The 22839-nt window shown below is 37.0% G+C and overlaps 2 pseudogenes across 1 annotated transcript; both read right to left on the bottom strand.

The window, feature by feature from the left end:
• Positions 1-2409: 2409 nt before the first annotated feature.
• Positions 2410-4273, bottom strand: LOC144577177 (keratin, type II cytoskeletal 8 pseudogene; annotated as a pseudogene). Its single transcript, XR_013520585.1, has one exon. The product of XR_013520585.1 is annotated as a keratin, type II cytoskeletal 8 pseudogene (transcript).
• A 5006-nt stretch (positions 4274-9279) lies between these two features.
• On the bottom strand, positions 9280-9380 carry LOC118143559 (U2 spliceosomal RNA; annotated as a pseudogene).
• Positions 9381-22839: the final 13459 nt, after the last annotated feature.

Here is a 22839-nt window from a genome sequence, read left to right as displayed (position 1 = left end):
CATCATATTTTTTTATTGATTGCCTCAAAAATTTTGATTATATATCACAATATTACAGATGACAACCATCATAAAGCTCTGTTCATATAATAATACTAACCATAGTGATACGTATTTATACATTTTACTTTTTGACCTTTTTAAAATGAATATTCTACATCTGCTTATAACTATTATACCTAAGCAACCGTCATATAACTGAGTGTTTATGCTTGCAAAAATATTTTTTTAAAAAATAGCTCAGTGATGTCTGAGCTACCTGAGGTATGCAAAATTTATCAGGCCCATAGAAACATGAGTATAGGACTTCAGTTACATTCCTGCACCCATGCCTTAGAGCAACTGTTTGAAGGCACTCTTGTTCCTGACTAGCATCCTCACCTATTGTCTTTATGTCCCAGGGATTTGTAATACAAAATACAATTGATAGCCAATAAGTAGCTTATTCTATTTAAATGTATACTCTTGGTGAACAACTTAGAACTGCCTCTTCTTTTTCCTAAAAAACCAATTATAATGTATATTCAGGGCAATTTTAACCTATGCTCCCAAGTGGCCATCCTCAACTTTAGTGCTTGAATAAACTCTCTTTAAACTACCTTCTAAAGTTTTTGATTATTTTAGGTTGACATTTTGGTAACCATGTAGGTATTTTAAAGCAATCCTCCAGAGACCCCCCCCATTTTTGTGCACGATGAGGGCCTCAGTACCAGCATGAAGAAACGTTTGTTCACTCAACCTTGATGAGCTGGCAGGGGTATCTGCTGAGTCTCCTCTTGGATTTCAAACCTCCCTGATTTTTTGATTTGAGATCCATACTCTATTCAAGTGACTTGATTCTGTGCTCAAGTAGGCTGGAATTAAAGTTCTAGTTTAACCTTTAAGGTAGGAGTTTTGTTTGTTATTCTCTAGAGAATCTGCTTACTACAGAACTGTGATTTTCACTTTTCTTTGAGGTTAAGGATAGTTAAGTGTTAGCCTCACTTGTTGGAGTTCACAATCTTTCTCTTGCTCAATATTATGTCAAAGAGAAAGAGTTTCTCTTTGATAACAGAAAGTAAAACTTTCGTACCTTAAGAAACAAAATATATATTTAGCTTATATTTATAGCTAAATTATATATTTGCTTAAGCTACACATATATTTAGCTTACATATATAGCTGAATTATATATAATAAGAATATATATATATATATTTTTTTGCATCTGAAATCCTTTATTGGAACAGCACTGCTGTTTGCCAAATAAAAGACAGAGACAGCAGACAAATAGTGAAAAAAGAGCCCAGTGACCAGAGCTGGCCCCTAGGCTAGGGACCCTCCCCTACTATCTGATGGACCAGCCTGGCGACCTCTATATATATACACACACACGTGTGTGTGTGTGTGTGTGTGTGATATATATATATATCAGCCATTACTAAGTTCTTATTAATTCCCAAAGTAGGAATTAATTTATTAATTATATGTATATATTAATTATATATATCAGCTATTACTAAGTTCTTGTTATTTTTGTAATACATATATATGTGTATATTTACATATATAAAATCTTGTTATTTTTGTAATACATAAATATGTATATATGTATAATACATATATATGTATATATATACTATACATATATACAATCAGTACTTCTAAGTCATTGTCCCCCTACCCACCCAAGTATCCCTAAAAAGTCTGATCCTCAAATTGACTGGTTTGAGTAATGATAAAACTCCAGTCTTCACGGCCAGCTGTGTGTGAATTACTCTTTCTCTATTGCAGTTCCCCTGTCTTAAAAAAACAGCTCTGTCTAGGAAGTGGGCAAGGTGAACCCACCAAGTGGTTGTATTGTAGCTGCAGTTTTGGAGTTATCTGACAGAGGTTGCAATGAATGGTTGTTACTCAAAGGGGCTACCCATTTCTTTGCACATTTAGAATAAAGGTAAGTTTGAATACTTGAAGGCTATGAGAGTGTTTACCACCAAAGCATAAGATTCCCCTTGGCAACAGGTCAATTACAAAGTAGGCGGATTGTGTGGGCTGCCCGCCAGCCTTGGAGAAATATCTTTATAGTAAGATATACTGTGAAAGTTTGTGTGGCCCAGTCTCATAAAGTTTCTCTATTTGGGGGGGACCTGGGATTCATTGTAAAAGTGAGATACTTGATTTTTAAAGATCTAGTTGTACTGTCTTTCAGTTATGCCTGCTTTTCTTATATTTAAACACTAGGCTCTGGAAACTACAAAAATGTTGCCTTATTTATTAAATGGTTCTATCCTGAAGTCAATAATCTAATAAAGGAGTAAGCTAAGTGGAAAAGACCGCCTATTAAGCTAAATTGGTCTCCAATAATAATACTTTCTGGCATTTACCAGGCTATTTTATAAAAGAAACATACATCTATAAAGCAAATCTCCATTTTTATTTTTTTTTATTTTTTATTTTTATTTTTATTTATTTATTTATTTTTTGTCCGAGCTAGCTGAGATTTTATTTTGGACCAAAAAAAAAAAAGCAATTGAATTGTTTTGCAACTGGAGGCATGGGCAAGGGGGGTCCCCAGGCAGTAAACTCCCCGCCGGTGGGCTGAGGGCTAGGGCTGAGCGCCGGTGGGCTGAGGGCTGAGCGCCGGTGGGCTGAGGGCTAGGGCTGAGCGTCAGGTGGGTCTCCTGTTCCCTGCGCTCCCCTGCACAGCAACCTCCCTCCTGGGCTCTGGGGCAGCCTCAGGAGGGGCAGGCTGGGAGGGGCTGTTGCAGCTGTTCACTTGGGCAGGATGTCAGAGGACTCAGACACCAGCCTCCCATCGCGGGTCTCAATCTTCTTCACAACCACAGCCTTGGTGGAGCTGGTGCGGCTGATGGAGCTGGAGCCCGCGACAGAGCCAAAGCTGGAGCCCAGGCCATAGCTGAGGCCGGGGCTTGTGAGGCCCCCATAGGCAGAGCTCAGACCACCTGCATAGCCGCTGGTGGTCTTCGTGTGGATACTCATGTTCTGCATCCCGGACTCCAGCCGGCTCTCCTCGCCCTCCAGTAGCTTGCGATAGGTGGCGATCTCGATGTCCAGGGCCAGTTTGACATTCATCAGCTCCTGGTACTCACGCAGCTGCTTTGCCATGTCCTGCTTGGCCCGCTGCAGGGCGGCCTCCAGCTCCTTCTGCTTGTCATGAGCATCCTTGAGTGCCCGCTCCCCGCGATCCTCAGCATCTCTAATGGCAGCCTCCAGGGAAGCCCTCTGGCCTTTGAGGCCCTCGATCTCAGCCTGGAGCCGGCTGATGTTCCGGTTCATCTCGGAGATCTCAGTCTTCGTACGCCGCAGGTCATCCCCGTGCTTCCCAGCCAGCATCTGCAACTCCTCATACTTGATCTGGTATATGCTCTCCGCCTCAGCCCGGCTGCGGTTGGCGATCTCCTCGTACTGCGCCTTGACCTCGGCAATGATGCCATCCATGTCCAGAGAGCGGCTGTTGTCCATGGACAGCACCACAGACGTGTCGGAGATCTGGGACTGCAGCTCCCGGATCTCCTCTTCATACAGCTGCCTGAGGAAGTTGATCTCGTCAGTCAGTCCTTCCAGGCGAGACTCCAGCTCTACCTTGTTCATGTAAGCTTCATCCACATCCTTCTTGATGAGGACAAATTCATTCTCCATCTCTGTACGCTTATTGATCTCTTCCTCATACTTGTTCTTGAAGTCCTCCACCAGCCCCTGCATGTTGCCAAGCTCCGCCTCCAGCTTCAGCTTCTCCTGGCCCAGAGTCTCCAGCTGCCGCCTCAGGTTGTTGATGTAGTTCTCAAACATGTTATCCATGTTGCTCCTAGCCGTTTTCTGCTGCTGCAGGAGGCTCCACTTGGTCTCCAGCATCTTGTTCTGCTGCTCCAGGAACCGCACCTTGTCGATGAAGGAAGCAAACTTGTTGTTGAGGGTCTTGATCTGCTCCTTCTCCTGGGTACGCACGGCCTGGATGTTGGGGTCCACATCCACCTTAATGGGGTTCAGCAGGCTCTGGTTGATGGTGACGGCGGTGATGCCTCCCATGCCTATGCCGCTGGCCCCAAAATAGCCTGCACCCAGGCCACCCCGGAAGCCACTACTGCTCACTCGGGAGAAGCTCAAGCGGGCACTAGGCCCACTCGTTAAGGAGCGGCTGCTGAAGGCCCCGGGGCCAGAGGTGGACACCTTGTAGGACTTATGGGTCACCCTGGTGGACATGGTGGAGGCAGGAGTGGAAGCAGGCGAGCTGAACTAGGGAGAGATTCCAGAAGGAGCGGAGAAGCTGCTTCTTCGCAAATCTCCATTTTTAAGGGTATCTTCCTGCAGCCAAGCAACGAGAAACTTTTACAACAGAGAAGACTTACTGTCAAGTTAACACAACAAAGCTCACCTTCTCTTCCTGAAAATCATGGAGCTTTTTGTTTTTTTTTTTTAGAGATAGGATGTCACTGTCCCTTAGGTTGATGTGCATTATTGTAGTCATAAGTCACCATAGCCTTTTCTTGGGCACAGGGGATTCTCCCACCTAAGGCTCTCAAGTAGCTAAAACACAGGTGTGTGCCACCACAGCTAGCTAATTTAAAAACAATTTTTTTCAACAGAGAGGGTCTTATGTTTTTAATTTGATCCCAAACTCCTGGCCTCAAGAAAGCTTCCAGCATAGCTCAGATTATGAGTGAGCCACCATGCCCAGCTGGCAACCCTGTGTTGACTGAGCTTTACTTACCCTTTTTGTTTTTCCTTGTCTCAGCAGATAATAATAAAATTTAGATCTAAATTCTATGCTTTGTGAGGTAAATTTTATCCTAAGATTCATCCCTTTAAAAGTGCATATTTAGGGTTGCCTAGCTAACAATTTTCTTAAAATTACATTTATTTTTTGTAGAGACTAGGTCTCCCTATATTTCCCAGGCTCGTCTCAAACTCCTGGATGCAAGTGATTCTTCCCTTTTAGCCTTCTAAATTGTTTGTATTACAGGAACAAGCCACTGCACCTGGCTAACACAATTGTTTAGGATTTGGTAAGGAGAGAAAGAGTGACTATTTGAAGACTGGCAAATGAAGAAGCTTATAAATCTACAAATTCGCCTTCTTTCTGTGCATCTGTATGTCTATATGTTTATATGTGTCATGTATATGTGATATTTCATTGCCAAAATATATCAAAAAATTTTCATTAACTGGCTTACATTAAAAGTAAGCACTAGGCCAGGCGTGGTGGCTCAAACCTGTAATCCCAGCACTTTGGGAGGCAGAGGCGGGTGGATCAGGAGGTCAAGAGATCGAGACCATCCTGGTCAACATGGTGAAACCCCGTCTCTACTAAAAATACAAAACTTAGCTGGGCATGGTGGTGCGCCCCTGTAGTCCCAGCTACTCAGGAGGCTGAGGCAGGAGAATTGCTTGAACCCAAAAGGTGGAGGTTGCGGTGAGCCGAGATCATGCCATTGCACTCCAGTCTGGGTAACAAGAGTGAAACTCCATCTCAAAAAAAAAACAAAAAACAAAAGTAAGCACTTAAATACTTTATCAGAAGAGTAGAATGTAATTCAAATGCCTTTGAGCTCCTGATTTAGATAAATCTTTGGTAAATAATACTAGTGGATATTGTCACTTTAATGAAAACAGTTGTGTCCTCAGAGTAGCAAAATACTCATGTATTTAACTTTAGGATTTTTGTTTAGGTAGCTCCTTTCTAACATTTACATGATACAAAAATAGCAGGGAAATAATTTCATATAATGGCTAGCTTTATTCAATGTCTCATTAAATTATAATGAATAGTTCATATGGTTGTTAAAAATAAGTAAATCAGGTGCAAATACATATAAAAAAACTCTTTATAGTATCAAAAATCTTTTTGGTAATTTGAAACCTTAAAGTGAAATTATATAATAAATATTGAATGTTGAGGTCATTTTAAAACAAGTTAAAACAGTAAAACAAACTATAATAACTATAATACACAACTTTATGGCAGCTCTTTATTAGAGCTCTTTATATATTTTCAGTACTGAAACACTGTACACAACACATAAATATGTAGACTTAATAGGCATGCTGATGCAAATACATCTTATAGATTCATAAAACCTTTTTTTCCCCATCTACAACTTTCAACTTCTGGATAACCTGTTTCAAAAGGTAACCTGTATCAATACTTGATGACCCTAGGCAGTTGTCAGCTAAATAGCCTTAATTTTACATACTAAAGAATCAACTCAGGTCAAAATCAAATAGCAAAATTTACATCATAAGGTATGAAGGGAAAAAGTCTGGTGTGCTAGAGGGAAATTAAAATGGATTTAATGGCCAAATTAAACATAAAATTGTAGAAATTATAAAGCCCTTTAAAACACCCACACACGCGCACGCACAAAGATCCTATAGCTTTTACTTCAGAACTTTGGCCATGAGATAAATACAAATTCATTGGCTTGCAAACAACACTTTGGCCAATGAATTTGATATGTGTTGGTATATGTTTTCAGTCATAATGATGGTTATTACTTCATTATCCATCTATCAAGTGTGTCTTCTTCCTTTTTTTTTTTTTTAATGAGACAGAGTCACTCAGACTGGAGTACAGTGGCATGATCTCAGTTCACTGCAACTTTTGCCTCCCTGGTTCAAACAAATCTTGTGCCTCAGCCTCCCAAGTAGCTGGGGCTACAGGGATGCACCAGTACACCCAGCTAATGTTTTTCTATTTTTAATAGAGATGAGATTTCACCACGTTGGCCAGGCTGGTCTCAAACTCCTGGCCTCAAGCAATCTGCCCACCTCAGCTTCCAAAAGTCCTGGGATTTCAGGCATGAGCCATCATGCCTGGCCTCAATTGACCATGGCTGCTCTAAGCCTTTTGTCATCCACAAAAAATTACTATTTTACTTTGATTCTTCTCAAAAAGTGATTTATAATTGGCTATAATTAGCTATAGTAAATAGTTCAAAATTTGCTGCTTCTTTAAGAAAATTTATGGAAAAAAATTATGGCAGGTACTATTGAATACAGGTCTCTGATACTTTAGAGATCATACCATAGGTCTAAGACTTCCAGATCTCTAATGTAAAACTGATGTGTTCGTGAAGATTGCCAACCCAACATTGTACAGTACAATAATTTACTACCTGAGACTGAGTTGATAGAGGACTAAAGTGATTTCACAATTATTTTTGTTTGAAACATTGTTGATTCTTATTATTTTTCCAGAGTTAAAAAAAGTGTTTCTTTTTGAGTTACTTTGCTTATAGTAATTGAATAGAGTATACTTTTGTGAGCACAATTGAAACATTTACCTTTCTCTCTACCAGAGTTAACCATAATTTGGAAATTATTAGTTAGTATTCTTAATTTATGGCAATATAGTTATTTGCAAAAGTTTATTAAAAATCTGTTTCCATTTTTAATGAAATAAAATTAGATACATTGATTATTTTACCAACACTTTGACTGAAGTGGCATATTTTCAGATATAACCAAACTACTTTAATGAGTTGTGGCTGACTTTTAGAGTCAATAAAATGCTCCTTGGAAAGACTGGCCTCGTGCCTTGTCTACAAGGTTCCCTTACAACATTCCTGACCTTATTGTGATAAAGAATGTCACTTTTTGAAAGGACCAAGTATGCCAAGACATTTTAGATCCTCAAGAAAAAAGAAATTTACCCAATCTATACAGCATTACAGGCATATTCTGATGATGAATTCTTGGTTTTGCTCCCTAGCCTCAAGAAGCTTTAAAAGACTTCTCTGAGATTACTTTCAAAAAATGTCATCAAAATAGGACCTGGATTCATTGGTTTATGTCTGTAATCCCAGTTTGGGAGGCTGGGGCAGGTTTGAGACCAGCCTGACCAACATGGTGAAACCCCTTCTATACCACACACACACACACACATACACACACACACACACACACACACACAAAATCAGCTGGGTGTAGTGGCATGCCTATCGTTCCAGCTACACAGGAGGCTAAGGTGGCAGAATCACTTGAACCTAGGAGGCAGAGGTTGCAGTGAGCTGAGAGTTTGCCACTGCACTTCAGCCTGGGCAACACTGTGAGACATTGTCTAAAAAAGAAAAAAAAATCAGCAAAGCCAACTTAAAAGGCTTATGTGGCCATTCACTATTTTTGTTGCACTTTATGCAAATAATGAGGTAAAGTATAATAATAAATGTCATTTTGCAAATAAATTAGTCCTACAACATCTTTCTTTGGAAAACTAGAGAGAGAAAAACTATATTTCAGAAGAAAGATATAGTGCACCTATTATTAGTTTCTAATGTGGCCCATCATTTTTGACTTTTTACAGTTTTCCTACAATTTGGACTAAATCTTGAATTATTTCTTGGCTAAAAGTCTCTAAAGCATGACTAGTTTTAAAATTTTTTTGTCATGGTTTTAGTTGACTCCCAATTTAATTGTGGGGTTTTTTTCTAGAATGCAAATTCTTTTTATTGTAATACTTATGTGCATTATATTTCTATTATGTATCTCTTGTTGTTTTACTTCTTTAAGGAAAACTATATTCATAGTATCCTGAAGACTAGAGATGTTTCAACAAGTGACAGCAGTTATAAATCAGTAACTTGACTGATACCTAATTTTTTTACCACCCTGTGATGCCATCACAATTTGTTTTTTGTTGCTCTTACAATTCCTCACTGAAACATATTCTTCCCACATTACCCATGTGGGAGAGGTCCATCTGGGAATGAGTCTTTCTAGTGACGTGGGACTAAGCTCCCGAACATAAAAGGAGCCAAAATTGTTTGATTTCATCTACAATGCTTTCTTTGAAAAACCTTGATGAAAAGTGGGGAAAGGATAAAAGAAAAATCTCTCAGAGTAGCCCAAGCTATTTGAAGTATGCAAAATGTATCAGGCCCAGAGAGACATGAGTACGGGAGATTAATTATATTTCTGTACCCATGCCTAAAGGCAACTGGTTAGAAGCATTTTTATTTCCGAATTGCTGCATCACCCATTATCTTCATGTTCCGGGAATTTGTAAAACAAAGAATATTGTATAGCCAATCAATAGCTTATGTTAATAAATGTAAACTCTTGGTAAACAACTTATATACATTCTCTTTCTTTTCCTTCAAAAACCTATTTATAAGGGCTGATAATTGGAGTGTATATTTAGGGTAATTTGAATCTATGCTCCCAGGTGGCCATCCTTAACCTTTCTGCTTGAACAAACTCTCTTTAAATTAGATTTTGACCTTTTTGGTTATTTTAGGTTAATTTGTATGTTAATATTGTCTATTCTACTGCAGCAAGTGGCCTATGAAGTTTTCTCTTGTGTTTTTATGTATTTCAAAGAAATTCTCTTTTACTGATAAGAACAGATACTATACTTGACCATAGCCAAAAGGCTCAGAAGTGATTAAATCTCCCTGTAAAAATGTAAATACATATCTTTTAAAACAATTTTTAAATTTTTTTCTATAATTACATTTTCCAAATTTGGATATTTTGGGGATGTAATTTTCAGAATTTTAAACTTCAGAAATTATGATCTTTCAAAATTTCAGCATTCAGGATTACAACATCTTTTGTGATTATTTTTAAAATCATACCCTAGAAGGGACAGGGATTATACATTTGATATCTACTTTGTATTTTGGTTTACCTTTCTTTACCATAGTACCTCTTTTGTTTTAGCATGTTTGACTCTGCTAGAGTCAACCTCCTGGTTCCTGAGGATGTGGAAGATGCCTCTGCTGGGAGAATCACTGTTGGTTATATAGAGAATTAACACTACTTTCTATTCACTTTGCTTTTCTCATTCTAGTAGACCATCAGTCAAAGAAATAAATTACTATACTATCAGGGATAATTGACTCCAATTAAAATGAAGAACTAGGATTGCTGTTAAATAATGGAGGAGGAATACACTACAATCCAAGATACTCTCTTCAGAGTCTCTTGAGGCTTTTGGGACTAGTGATAAAATTGAATACACATTACAGGAACCATAGACTGACAATGGTAAGGCCATGAAGAGCTGATACTGTTTGGAAATTTGGGCCTTGTAACAACTCAGAGCAGCCAAACTGATGACCGATGGTGAGTGAAACAGAAGGATGTTGAAAATTACATCTAATAAATATTAAATATGACCTAAAGATCAGTCACTGCATTGTTGATTGTGGTTTATTTTCTTGCCACAAGACTTTGCAGGTAATTTGTTACAGGATCACCAGTCTCATCTGACCACTGCACAATAACAGACCAATACACCGAATAGCAGGGGTTGCAACAGAGAAAATTTAATAATCATTGAGCAGCCAAACAAAGAGATGGGAGGAACCCTCTAATTAATCTTTTTCAGGGTTTCTGATCTAGGGCTTTTAAGGGGACTGTGGTAGGCAAGCAGCTGAAGGTCATTTATTGGTCAGGGTGAGGGGAAAGAGATCATTAGGATGTGGAAACTGCATTCTTCAGTTGAGTTAGCTCCTCAGTGGGGGCCCTCAAACTAGTTGACATTGGTAGTTTCACCGGAATGCAAGATCTAGAAGATATTTCAAATGGAAACTTTGAGATTTCTCAACATTAAAGATGTTATCTATAGAAACAATTAATGAAAATTAGTACCTTTGGACCTTGCCTGTGTAACTTGCAGGCAGTAAGAAACTATTAAAATGTAAACTAAAGAGTAAGTTGGTTAATGGTTAATGTTAGGCTGTAACTTTATTCTAAGTCAGTGTTTTTTTCAGAAACTTCTGACAACTGATTTTATTAAATTTATGAGGATGGTTTTAATTTTTCATAGTGACTCAATGTTGGATTTAAGGGAAGAAACATGGAAACGTGTAGTACAAGGGGTGATCTGTATCAGGTAACGCTTGTGCATGGCATCTTATCTGATTTTTCTCGTGTCTTTTACTCTAGTATGGTTGTTGTGAATCAGCTCTGGATTGCTTTAAGAGAATCTCACATGAGTCCTTTGTTGTACTTTTTATTTTTCTGTTTTTACAGTTGTCCTACTCAGGGATAACTCAGTAGTGGCTGCCAAAGTGGGGATGCTACAAGAAACTTCTTGGCATAAACAGAAACATTTTGGTGCTGTAGCACAGTTTATTCTTGTGGGATTAAATTCTGACCAATAGAATATGGAAGCCTATGGATAAATGCCTCCCTTACCTCTTATGCCCTAACACAGGGGTGTCCAATCTTTTGACTTCCCAGAACCACATTGAAAGAATTGTTTTGGGTCACACATAAAATACACTAACACTAATGATAGTGGATAAACTAAAAAAATGCAAAACAAATCTCATAATATTTTAAGAAAGTTTATGAATTTGTGTTGGGTCACATTCAAAGCCTTCCTGGGCCACATGTGGCCTAGATCCATGGGTTCGACAAGCTTGCTCTATCAGATGGTTCTAGAATAAATTTTATAGGATTTTTCAAGAGAATGTACGGGATTAATTAGTTCTTTCTAGCAAATGCCAACTCAATAACATACTGTGATATAGGCTTTTTCTTGTTATCAATGTGCTTCTGATGAGTCACATATTATCACCTCTATAAATGCTTCTCACCTACGTCATTGTTTCTGATTCTGATTTATTGCAAAATTATATAATCATTTAGAATGTAACTTCTATAAGAAGAGTGGCTTTTACTCTGTTTTTGTTTGTTTGCTTTTTTCTTTTCACTCCTATATCTTCCTCCTAGAGTGATGGGCTTGACACAGCTCATGCTTTCAATCAATATTTGTTAAACTGATACGTTAGACACTGTCAGTTCTCCTTCCAGACACTTTTAAACCCCTTAATGATTCTTTTTAACTATCTCTTAGTTTCTGTATGCTTTTCTTTCAACAATTTGCTTATGCAACTACCTTTGTGTACTGGAGCCCCTTTACCCATATGTACTGGAGTGCTGAAACTGCCTGGGATTTTACATTCTCTCCTGTACCTCCAACTGCAACAGTCATAGCCAATGACTGACAAGTGCAGTAAAATAAAAGCCCAACTCCTTTGCCTCAAGGCAGAACCAACTCTAACATATAATTAATGTGCCAGAGCTTTCTGCATGATTAAGCTTAGATTGTTCTTGAAAAATCAGCCTGCATGTCTTCCTGTGCTGTCTTACTTCTCCCACTCCTTTACTGGTTCCTCCTAGGAACACTTCCTCAATAAATCAAAAAATCTCACCCAGAAATAATAAAAAGAAATGCAGAAAACTTAGCAGGTACTCAATAACAGTTTTTAAAATAATTACTATTTATTATTTTTAAATAAAACTACTATTATATCATCTTTTTGAAAAAACAGTCTTCTGGTTTGTTTTGTTTTTGAGACCTGAACTTTGAAGACATTATTCTTCTTGACTCAGTTTCTATTTGATAACATGGGAATTAGAAGACGTACATGATGTACATATAGTCCTGGGTATTTCCCACACTTTAATAATCAAATAATCAACAGAGCTTTTTAAAAAATAAAGAATTTGGGGGTCCCAACTTCCAAAGATGGCTTATTAGGTTTATAGCTCTTAAGAAACTATGTTTTTAAAATTTTGCCCATATAATTTTAAAGATCAACCAGGTTTGAAAGCCACAGAGATTAGCCTCTCAAATTATAGTCCTGGCTCATTCTTGAAAGCATTGGGGTTGATTTCATAAATAGGTCTTATTCTGTTGTCCTTTAATGTCTTTTGCTGAGTGCTTCTGAGACCTGGAAGTGCAGACCCATAATGGTCAATTTGCAGTCCTAACAGACGGTGTATAGGCCTATTCTCCAGGTTATGTGAGCTTCTCATTAGTTGAAACTAGCTATGGTTAACAGTAACGTGAAAGAATAAAAAGTATATATTTGGTTTCTGTCTCTGTTTCCTGATATTCAGCTCCTCAGAGATACTTCTTTTTGTATGCTAATGAGATGACAGATGGTTAGGGGTTTCTGGACAGCCCCAGAATAAGGACTGCTTGTCAGGGGAAACACCATGTGATTTGAGGGTTAGAACTTGCAACCTCAGCTGTTCTTCTCCTGGGAGGGGAGAAGAACTCGATATTGAGTTAATCACCAATGACCAATGATTTATCAATCTTATCAATCATACCTATCTAATAAACACCCAAAAGGACAGGTTTGAAGAACTCTCAGGTTGCTGAGCACTTGGAGATACTGGAAAGGTGGTACCCAAGAGAGGACATGGGAGTTTCATTCCCTTTTTTCCATACTTTGCCTAATACATCTCTTCCATTTAGATTTTTTAGAGTTGCTGCTTTTTTAATTACTATTTTGTAATTATTATCACTATTTTTTAGTAGATATGGGGTCTTGCTATGTTGGCAGGTTGGCATCCAACTCATAGTTTCAAATAATACCCCTGCCTTGGCCTTTCACCGCACTGGGATTACAGTTATGAGCTATGACTTTTAGCCAAGAATTGTATCTTTTTATAATAAAGCAGTAATAGTAAATACATCTCATTCCTGAGGTCTGTGAGGCGTTCTAGCAAATAATTGAACCAGAGGAGGGGGTTCTATGAACCTCCAATTTATAACCAGTCAGTTTTCCAGGAGATGACCTTGACTTGTGACTAGTGTCTGAAAGTAGGGAGGCAGTAGTCTTGTGGGACTGAGCCCTTATTCTGTGAGATCTGATGCTTTCACCAGATAGATAATGTCAGAGTTCAGTTAAATTTTAGGACACGCAGTGGGTATTTACAGAGAATTAAATAATTGCCTGGTGTGTGTAGGGGGGATGAAATTCACACCTCTGTTAGCAGTCAGGTTTATTCTGCCTGCAATCAAGGAGTCAATCAGTGTGACAACAGGTTTTTGCAAAAGAGATTTTATTCACAAGACTGCCATGCAGGGAGATGGAAGAAAAATCTCAAATTCATGCCCTTGAAAATAGTGATTGAGGGGTACTTACAGGATAGAAAGTGGGGTGGTCTAAAGTATGGGAAAGGTGATTTGTGGGTAAAGTATGGGAAAGGTGAGGTGATAGTGGTTTCTGTATAAGCATGATTGAGGACATGTTTTGTCATAAAATGTGTGCAGAAAATGGCAGCATTAGCATCATCTGAGTGTGAAGGTTTTGGTCCTCTGATATCAAAAGATCACTCTTCAGGTATCTGCACAGGCCCAACTGAAAAGTTGTTGGTCTCGACTGGCTTGAACTAGACAAGAGCTGACCTAGTTCCTGAAAAACAACTTTAAGCAACTATTACTAGAGTCACCCACAGTCAGAAGCGTTACCTATAAGAAAGTTAGTTGGAGTTCTAAGATGATCAGCAAGAAGAAAATGATTAAAAGCCATAAAGGCAGGTTAAGTTTGGTGGGCAAAATCAGATTAGCCCTTGGTTTCAGATTAGCCCATATGGTGAAGTAAACAGAATTTTTCCTACAGAGTAAGTTGTAATATATGTAATACAATATATAAATGTATAAGATAATGTAATATTATAAGAACATAAAATTTTATTTATTGCAAATGATTTATTAAAAGTCAGAAATTATCAAATATATGTTGCCAAAATTTCTTACACATAATTTTAAAAAATTTTAGATAATACCTAGTAACTTTATTATCTGATTGGCCTGTGGCACAGATAATTCAAAGCAAGTTTTATATAAATAAAAGCTAATCTTGACAGAAAATGTACTTACATAATAAAATAATCCACTATAATCTTTATTTTCCTCTATAAAGATGTAGAAAGTTTAGTTATTTAATAGCAACCATAATTATATATGTATATATGATTACATATGTATAACATGTGTACCTATAATTTTTTTTTCTGAGACAGAGTCTCACTCTGTTGGCAGACACCAGGCTGGAGTGCAGTGGCCTGATCTTGGCTCACTGCAACCTCTGCCTCCCAGGTTCAAGCAATTCTCCTGCCTCAACCTCCCAAGTAGCTGGGACTACAGGTGCACCCCACCATGCCCAGCTAATTTTTGTATTTTTTTTTAGTAGAAAAGGGGTTTCATCCTGTTGCCCAGGATGGTCTTGATCTCTTGACCTCATGATCCACCCGCCTTGGCCTCCCAAAGTGCTGGGATTACAGGTGTGAGCCACTGTGCCCGGCCACGTGTATCTATAATTTTTATTATCTCTTGTTAATGATAAAAATAACCACATTAATCAAGGTAAGAAGAGACTTAAAAATAGTTACTATATTAGATAACAACATTGTTTTAACACTTTATGATTTATAAAATATACTCACATATTAGTCCATTCTTGCATTATTTATTAGTCTGTTCTCACAATGCTAATAAATATATACTTGAGACTGGATAATTTATTTAAAAAAGAGGTGAAATTGACTAACAGTGACCCATGGTTGGGAAGGCCTCACAATCATGGCTGAAGGTGAATGAGGAGCAAAATCACATATTACATGGAAGCAGCTAAGAGAGCTTGTTCAGGGCAACTCCCCTTTAGAAAACCATCAGATCTCATGAGACTTTTTACCATCACTAGAACAGTATAGGAAAAACCCATCCCCATGATTCAGTTACCTCCACCAGGTCCCTCGATGACATGTGGAGATTATTAAAATTCAAGGTGAGATTTTTGTGGGCACACAGTCAAATCATATCATTCCTATCATGGACACTCTCAAATCTCATGTTCTCACATTTCAAAACCAATCATACCTTCGCAATAGTTCCCCAAAGTCTTAACTCATTTTAGCATTAACTCAAAAGTCCACAGTCCAAAGTTTCATCTGAGACAAGGCAAGTCCCTTCAGCCTATGAGCATGTAAAATCAAAAGCAAGTTAGTTACTTCCTAGATACAATGGGGGTATAGACATTGGATAAACATACACATTTCAAATGGGAGAAATTGTCTAAAACAAACAGGATACAGGCCCCAGGCAAGTTTAAATCCAATAGGTTAGTCATTAAACCTTAAAGTTTCAAAATAATCTCCCTTGGCTCCATGTCTCACATCCAGGTCACAATGATGCAAGAGGTGGCCTACCATGGCCTTGGGAAGCTCTGCCCCTGTGGCTTTGTGGGGTACAGTCTCCCTCCCATCTGCTTTCATGTGCTGGCTCTGAGTGTCTACAGCTTTTTTAGGTGCATGGTACAAATTTTCAGTGGATCTATCATTCTGGGGTCTGAAGGACAATGGCCCTCTTCTCACAGCTCCACTAGGCAGTGCCCCAGTGGGGATTCTGTGTGGGGATCCAACCCCACGTTTCCCTTCTCCACTGCCCTAATGGAGGTTTTCCATGAGGGCCCTGCCCTGCAGCTAACTTCTGCCTGGACATCTAGGCATTGCCATACATCCTCTGAAATCTAGGGAAAGGTTCCCAAACCTTAGTCCTTGAGTTCTGTGCACCCACAGGCTCAACACCATGTGGAAGCTGCCAAGGTTTGGGGCTTACATTCTCTGGTGCCACAACCTGAGCTGTACCTCATCGACTTTTTGTCATATCCGGAGCAGCTGAGATGCAGAGACCCAGGTTCCTAGGCTGTACACAATAGTGGGGTCCTGGGCCAGGCCCACAAAACCACTTTTTCATTGTAGACCCCCAGGCCTGTGATGGGAGGGGCTGCTGTGAATGTCTCTGACATGCCCCAGACACATTTTCCCCATTTTCTTGGTGAAAGTAACATTGTGCTCCTCATTACTTATGTAAATTTCTGTAGCAGGCTTGAATTTTTTCCCAGAAAATTGTTTTTTTCTTTTCTATTGTATTTTGAGGCTGCAAATTTTTCAAGCTTATATGCTCTGCTTTCTCTTGAACACTTTGCCACTTAGAAATTTCTTCAATCAGATACCCTAAATCATCTCTCTCAGGTTCAAAGTTTCACAGATCTCTAGGGCAGAGACAAAATGCCACCAGTCATTTCATATAGCAAGAGTAAACTTTACTCCAGTTCCCAGTAAGTTCTTCATCTTCATCTGAGACCACTTCAGCCTAGACTTTATATTCCATATTACTATCAGCATTTTTGTCAAAGCCATTCAACAAGTCTTTAGGATGTTCCAAACCTTCCCACCCTTTTCTACCTTCTTCTGCACCCTCCAAACTGTTCCAAATTCTGCCTATTACCCAGTTCCAAAGTCACTTCCACATTTTTAGGTATCTTTACAGCAGCATCCAAGTACCCAGTACCAATTCACTGTAATGCTACTAATAAAGACATACTTGAGACTGGGTAATTTACAAAGGAAAGAGGTTTAATTGACTTACCATTCCACATGGCTGGGGAGGCCTTGCAATCATAGCTGAAGGTAAATGAGGAGCAAAATAATGTCTTACATGGTGGCAGGCAAGAGAGCATGCGCAGGTGAACTCCCCTTTATAAAAGTATCAGATCTTGTGAGACTTATTCACTATCATGATAACAGCATGAAAAAACTTGCCTCCATGATTTAATTACCTCCCACTGGGTTCCTCCCATGACACATGGGGATTATTACAATTCAAGATGAGATTTCGGTGGGGACATAGGCAAACCATATCACATTGCTATAAAGAACTCCCTGAGACTGGGAGATTTATAGAGAAAAGAGCTTTAATTAGCTCACAGTTTCACAGTCTATGTAGGTATGGCTACAGAGACCTCAGGTAACTTAAAATTATAGCAAAGGCAAAGAAGAAGCAGGCACAGCTTATGTGGCTAAAGAAGGAAGAAGGGAGAGAAGGAGGAGGTGTCACACACCTTTAAACCACCAGATCTAGTGGAACTTATATACTTACTAACATGAGAACATTAATGGGAAAATCTGCCCCCATGATTAATTACCTCCCACCAAGTCTCTCCTTCAACCAATAAGATTACAATTATACATGAGATTTAGGCAGAGACATAAATCCAAACCATATCAACTCATATACTTTATATTATTCTCATAACAAATAAGAATTTATTATTACTAACTACTAATCAAAGGACATGATAAGGAAGTGTACAATAGAGCATTGACTAAGAGATTCTGAAATAGGCCAAATGTCTTTTTTAAACTTGTTATAGAATGATCATATTTTATACATGCTTCTAAATTGATATAATGTTTTCCAAATGTATTCTTTTATTTGATCTTACAGTACTCCTAAGGGATATGTAACATTAGCTACGTTCTATAGATTGAAGAAATATAAAGCTCAGAGGAAACTGACTTGAATGTTGTCAGCTGGGAAAAGAATAACAGCTGTGTAAAGCAGTGTTTTTTTTTTTTTTAATTTTCAAAGCTTGTATACATTTACTTTTTTAAAGTTATTTTTTCTGGTTATAGTCAATTATCCACTTATAAAATGAATGTGCTTATTATATTTTTATGTCCTTCCCAATATTATCAGCTAGGTAGAATGGGCTGAGCCAACAGAACAGAGATATTTATATGCATATGACAAATTTAGCATAATATACTTTAGTTCAGTAAAACAGACAAAGTACTTATCTTCAGGATTATACTAATTTTTATTGTTGTAACACATTTATTTTTCATGGTCTTATGAAAAATTAAAAATACATAAAAGAAATTTGAAGTGAATAAATTGATTATATGATTAACATTTTACTATAGTTATTTATTGCATATCTATTGCATCTCTCCATTTTGCTACAATCTGATTCCATCTTCCTTGAGAAGTTATAATTGTGTTTACAATTCTGTCTTTGTCATTCCAAAATTTAGTTCATTTTGTTGTTACTCTTTATTGCCTTGATTCTTCTTTTCTTTTAAGAATGGGCAATGTTTTCTTGTCGTTTTTTTGTTGTTGTTGTGATATGCAACTTAGAATTATTTTTTGGGTGTTATGAATTTCATGTTGTTGAGAATTTGGATTATGTTAGGTTCTGCCGAATAATAATTTTGTAAATAACATTTATCTTTGATAAAATAAATGACAATTTCTGGCTCCTCTTCTGTGGTTTCAGAATGAACTTTAGTTCGACTTATTAGATTTAGTTGTCTGCTTGGAGTCTGCCCTGTGCACGTGTAGTTCAATGGTCAATCAGATATTTGGCTGTTATCCTAATCGGAGTTTCCATTTTCTGGCTTGCTCTTTTCGTTTTTTCAAAGATTTGTATTTTTTTCATTTTCTAGTGCTGTCTTGAACACACCTTTAAATCTACCCTCAGAGTTTCAGCCAACCAGCTTACATGGTGCATACTGGAAGGCCTACAAATTGGCTAAATGTGATAAAATAAGAAAACTCTCAAGATCTATTCTCTTTATCTGAGTTTCAACTTCTCTCTAGTCCTGCCTGTAGTAATTTACTCTCTAGTGCCTTCAGGTAGCTTGGAGGATTTTGTTTTTTTCCCTAAGTGTTTTGTCAAGAGTTTATCGTTATCTGCTGCATGATTGTTTTGTTAGGGGATCATGGCAGTGCTGGAAGCAGAAAACTCATAGTCACCTTTTAACTCATTATATTTCTGTAACTGAAATCTTTCTTTGATTTACGTGATTTGTAATACTAGATCTTAAAGTCTATTTAAAGCATGTAGCTTATCATACATAAACATTTTAAACTGTTTGCCGTTTCACTTAAACTGGATCTCCTCTAATACACAAATTTGGCCTAAATGTATGATAACCTGAAGGTATAATCAAGAACTATTCTTATATTTTATCTGAAGTCTATGAGAAATGCCAGTTACAACATTCATAGAAGTGCAGAGTTACAAGAAAGCTTACATATCATTTAGCTAGAGGTTAGAGGTGATATGTAAAATTGGACTCAATGTTTGAGTGTTTGTTTACGGCTGCAGCAAAAATATCAGCAAAAACGATTCTTGGTTTTAACCTGGTGGCTATTTTCCTATTTTATACCATTTCCTGGTGAAATAAAAGATACTAGCTTTCCAACATCATGACATCTTCACATACGGTGGTCATTCAAAACATTACAGTTAATTAGGTCAAAGAGATCATTTATTGATTTGACATCTCATTCAGATAACCTCACTTATTTCCATGATAGACATTAATACTGTAGACATTAATACATTATTTTGATTATAGCCTGCTCTCCCACACTCAAAATACAGCTAAACCATAGAGCAAAAGGAACAGTTACACAGTCTTTATAAGGTAACCTTTACGCTAATATTTTCTAGCCAGAATAAGAAAGCTACCTTGGCATGATTCTTTAAAATTAACCAACTTACTCACTAAGTCATATAGAAAAAGTATATTTTAATCATTGAAATGTAAGTTTATTTACCATATTTTATGTACTTTATTTCATAATAAAAGTCCAATATTTTAACATAATGTAGTAGAGAAGTTATTAAAAAAATGAAAAAGATCTCTGCTGGTCTCTCTGGTGAAAGCATTTATAGAGATTCTGCCTATGAATAACAACAAGCTTTGCAACACAGCATTTAAGAAATGTGTCTTTATGACTATTTGAAAACCAGTTCACAGACATGTTTTCTGATGATTACGAATCTTAGGCACAGGTTTATTTCAGCATATTCCAAATGGCAATAGCTATACTGCAAAAAACAATTTTTGTCCTGCCACCAGTTCACTAATCAAATGTCAGTCTCTTCTCAAGATCTCATGTCTTATCAACAAAGGCCTAAATGAATTACTGTTGCAAATGCCCATCATAGTAAGCATCTGCTTATCTCAGTCCTATGTCTGACTAGTTTAGACTGAAGCATGCCACTTCTGGTAGAAATCCAGGTGACATGAAGTGTCTGAAAAAAATTACTTAAGATTACCCACATAAAACCAAAAATTTATATATTCACATTTTAATAAAAACGGTGCTTATGGTTGGTTATTCAGATCTCATGATACATGAATCTTGCCTTATATGATCATATCCTTTGGATAAAAATAGGGATTATGCATAAAATTTCTCTTTCCTTAAAATCTGGTTCTCTCCCTAACCTTGGAAATAGAAGTAAATACCTTTAAATTCGATTCACATCTTGCATATAGGAATATTATGACAAGAAGTGAGGTTTTATATATGAATGACTTTTAACTCTTCTTTACACTTACATAGATTTAAAGGTTCAATTTCACTGACAATTGACCATTTTACTATATGCAATAAAACATATCTAAATTTTTAAAAACACTTTGAATTCTTAGAATGCACTTTTAAACAATGAGTTTTAATGGGACACTAATACATATATAGACATAGATTTTTTTTGTCTGCATCAAGACAATTTCTAGATGAAGCATGTGAAATAATCATTGTTAAAAACGCTTATATTTATATCAAACACAAACTTATTATATATTTTCTTGAGTTACCTAAAGTCTAAAAATATTCTTGTTGAGTATACAGAAAACTTGTAGGCAAAATAAAAATAACACTAAGAATAGAAAATATGTTTATTTCTCAAATATTATGATTAAAGTGTTACAAAATAGTACTTGGGTTTGTCTTTACTCCTTTCTTATGTAAATTAACCACTTGGAAGTGGGTGCACCTTTTACTCTCAACTTCTCTGTTACCATTTGAGAAAATACAGAAAACAAATTTTTATTTTAGTAAAAGAAACAGAGTCATGGAACTCAGAAGCTAGGTCATGCTGTGTTGATGTCAAGCAATGTCAGGTGTCTGAATTAATATATATTCTATTTGGAAGCAATGTGAGTATAACAGTACATAATAATAGATCTCTCTACTTTTATATTTCATAGTTGATATGGAATTTGCTGCAAACCATATTAATTCTGTAGAGAAGGCGTTGTGCTGTTAAATCATATAAAATTTTTATTGCCTGTCTTGCCTTATTTCTTTTGCTCTCAAAACGCTATCAGCTTAAAAAAAAAGAAAGAAAGAAAAAAGAAATCTTCTTCACATTTCTGCCACTGTTGAAATTAAACATGGTTTTAACTAAGGGCTATAATCTCTATTCCAGAGTAATGCCTTAGGTAACTATAATTGAAAGAACTGAAATATTCAAAGAAAAATCATTAGAAGGAAGCATCTTTCAGAACTGTAATTAAATAGATTGGCTGTGAGGAATAAATTAAGGGCAAAGAAAATTAAAATCAGTATATATAGAGGAGACACAACAGAATGCAAACCATGCAATCAAAAAGAAAAATACCCTTGACCCTTTGTTATATTAATACACATGTGTTTTTTTCTAGTGATTTGCCCTTGGAACATTTCAGTCCCTTGGTCACATTGTACACAAAAAGAGATGGAAGTAGATTGCAAGGTTTTAAAGAACAAAGTTAGGCCAGTCTTCTTCTTGTAGAATGGCCTCAGAGGTGGCAACACAGGAGCTGAGTTATTCTAAGTGGTTCTTCTAGAGATTGGTTTATCTTTGCTGTGACAAGCTTTATTCTGTATTCAGCAACCTTATTAAGTGGCTAACCTATATTAAGGATAAATACAGAAGCGAAAAACGTCTTAAAGACATTTCTACACCAGCATACTTTTAAAAAATCTCATTCAGTGGTGTTGTGTATAAACATATATCGTTTTAAATTTAATCTTTCCGGGCTACTATTTTATCTTTTGCAATAAATCCAACATAATCTCAGTGAAAATATTTGTTGATCTTTTTCTTCATATTGTGAAGTTTAAAAGTGGTATCTGTAAAGTTTCTAATCTTGCTTATAGATGCTAGGACTATATAAGCCCTACCCACTTTTGGGTAATGCAATAAATCCCGAAAATAGTATTAACTATGTTTATTTATTTTTTGTAGAGACAGGATCTCACCATGTTGCCCTGGCTGTTCTCAAACTTTTGGGCTCAAGTTAAACTCCTGCTTTGGCCTCCCAAAGTGCTGGGATTACAGATATGAGCCAGTGCACTCAGCCAAGTATTTATTATAATAAGTTCTTTTATTTAGGTAGATCAACAACCATGTGACAAGTGTTTATCTTGTCTTCCAAATAAATTGTTATAAAAGACTTCTGTAA

This window comes from Callithrix jacchus, chromosome 7 (genome assembly GCF_049354715.1).
Source record: "Callithrix jacchus isolate 240 chromosome 7, calJac240_pri, whole genome shotgun sequence".
Classification (NCBI taxonomy): domain Eukaryota; kingdom Metazoa; phylum Chordata; class Mammalia; order Primates; family Cebidae; genus Callithrix; species Callithrix jacchus.
The sequence above is the reverse complement of the archived record's forward strand: the minus strand, read 5'-3'. Positions and strand labels throughout refer to the sequence as shown.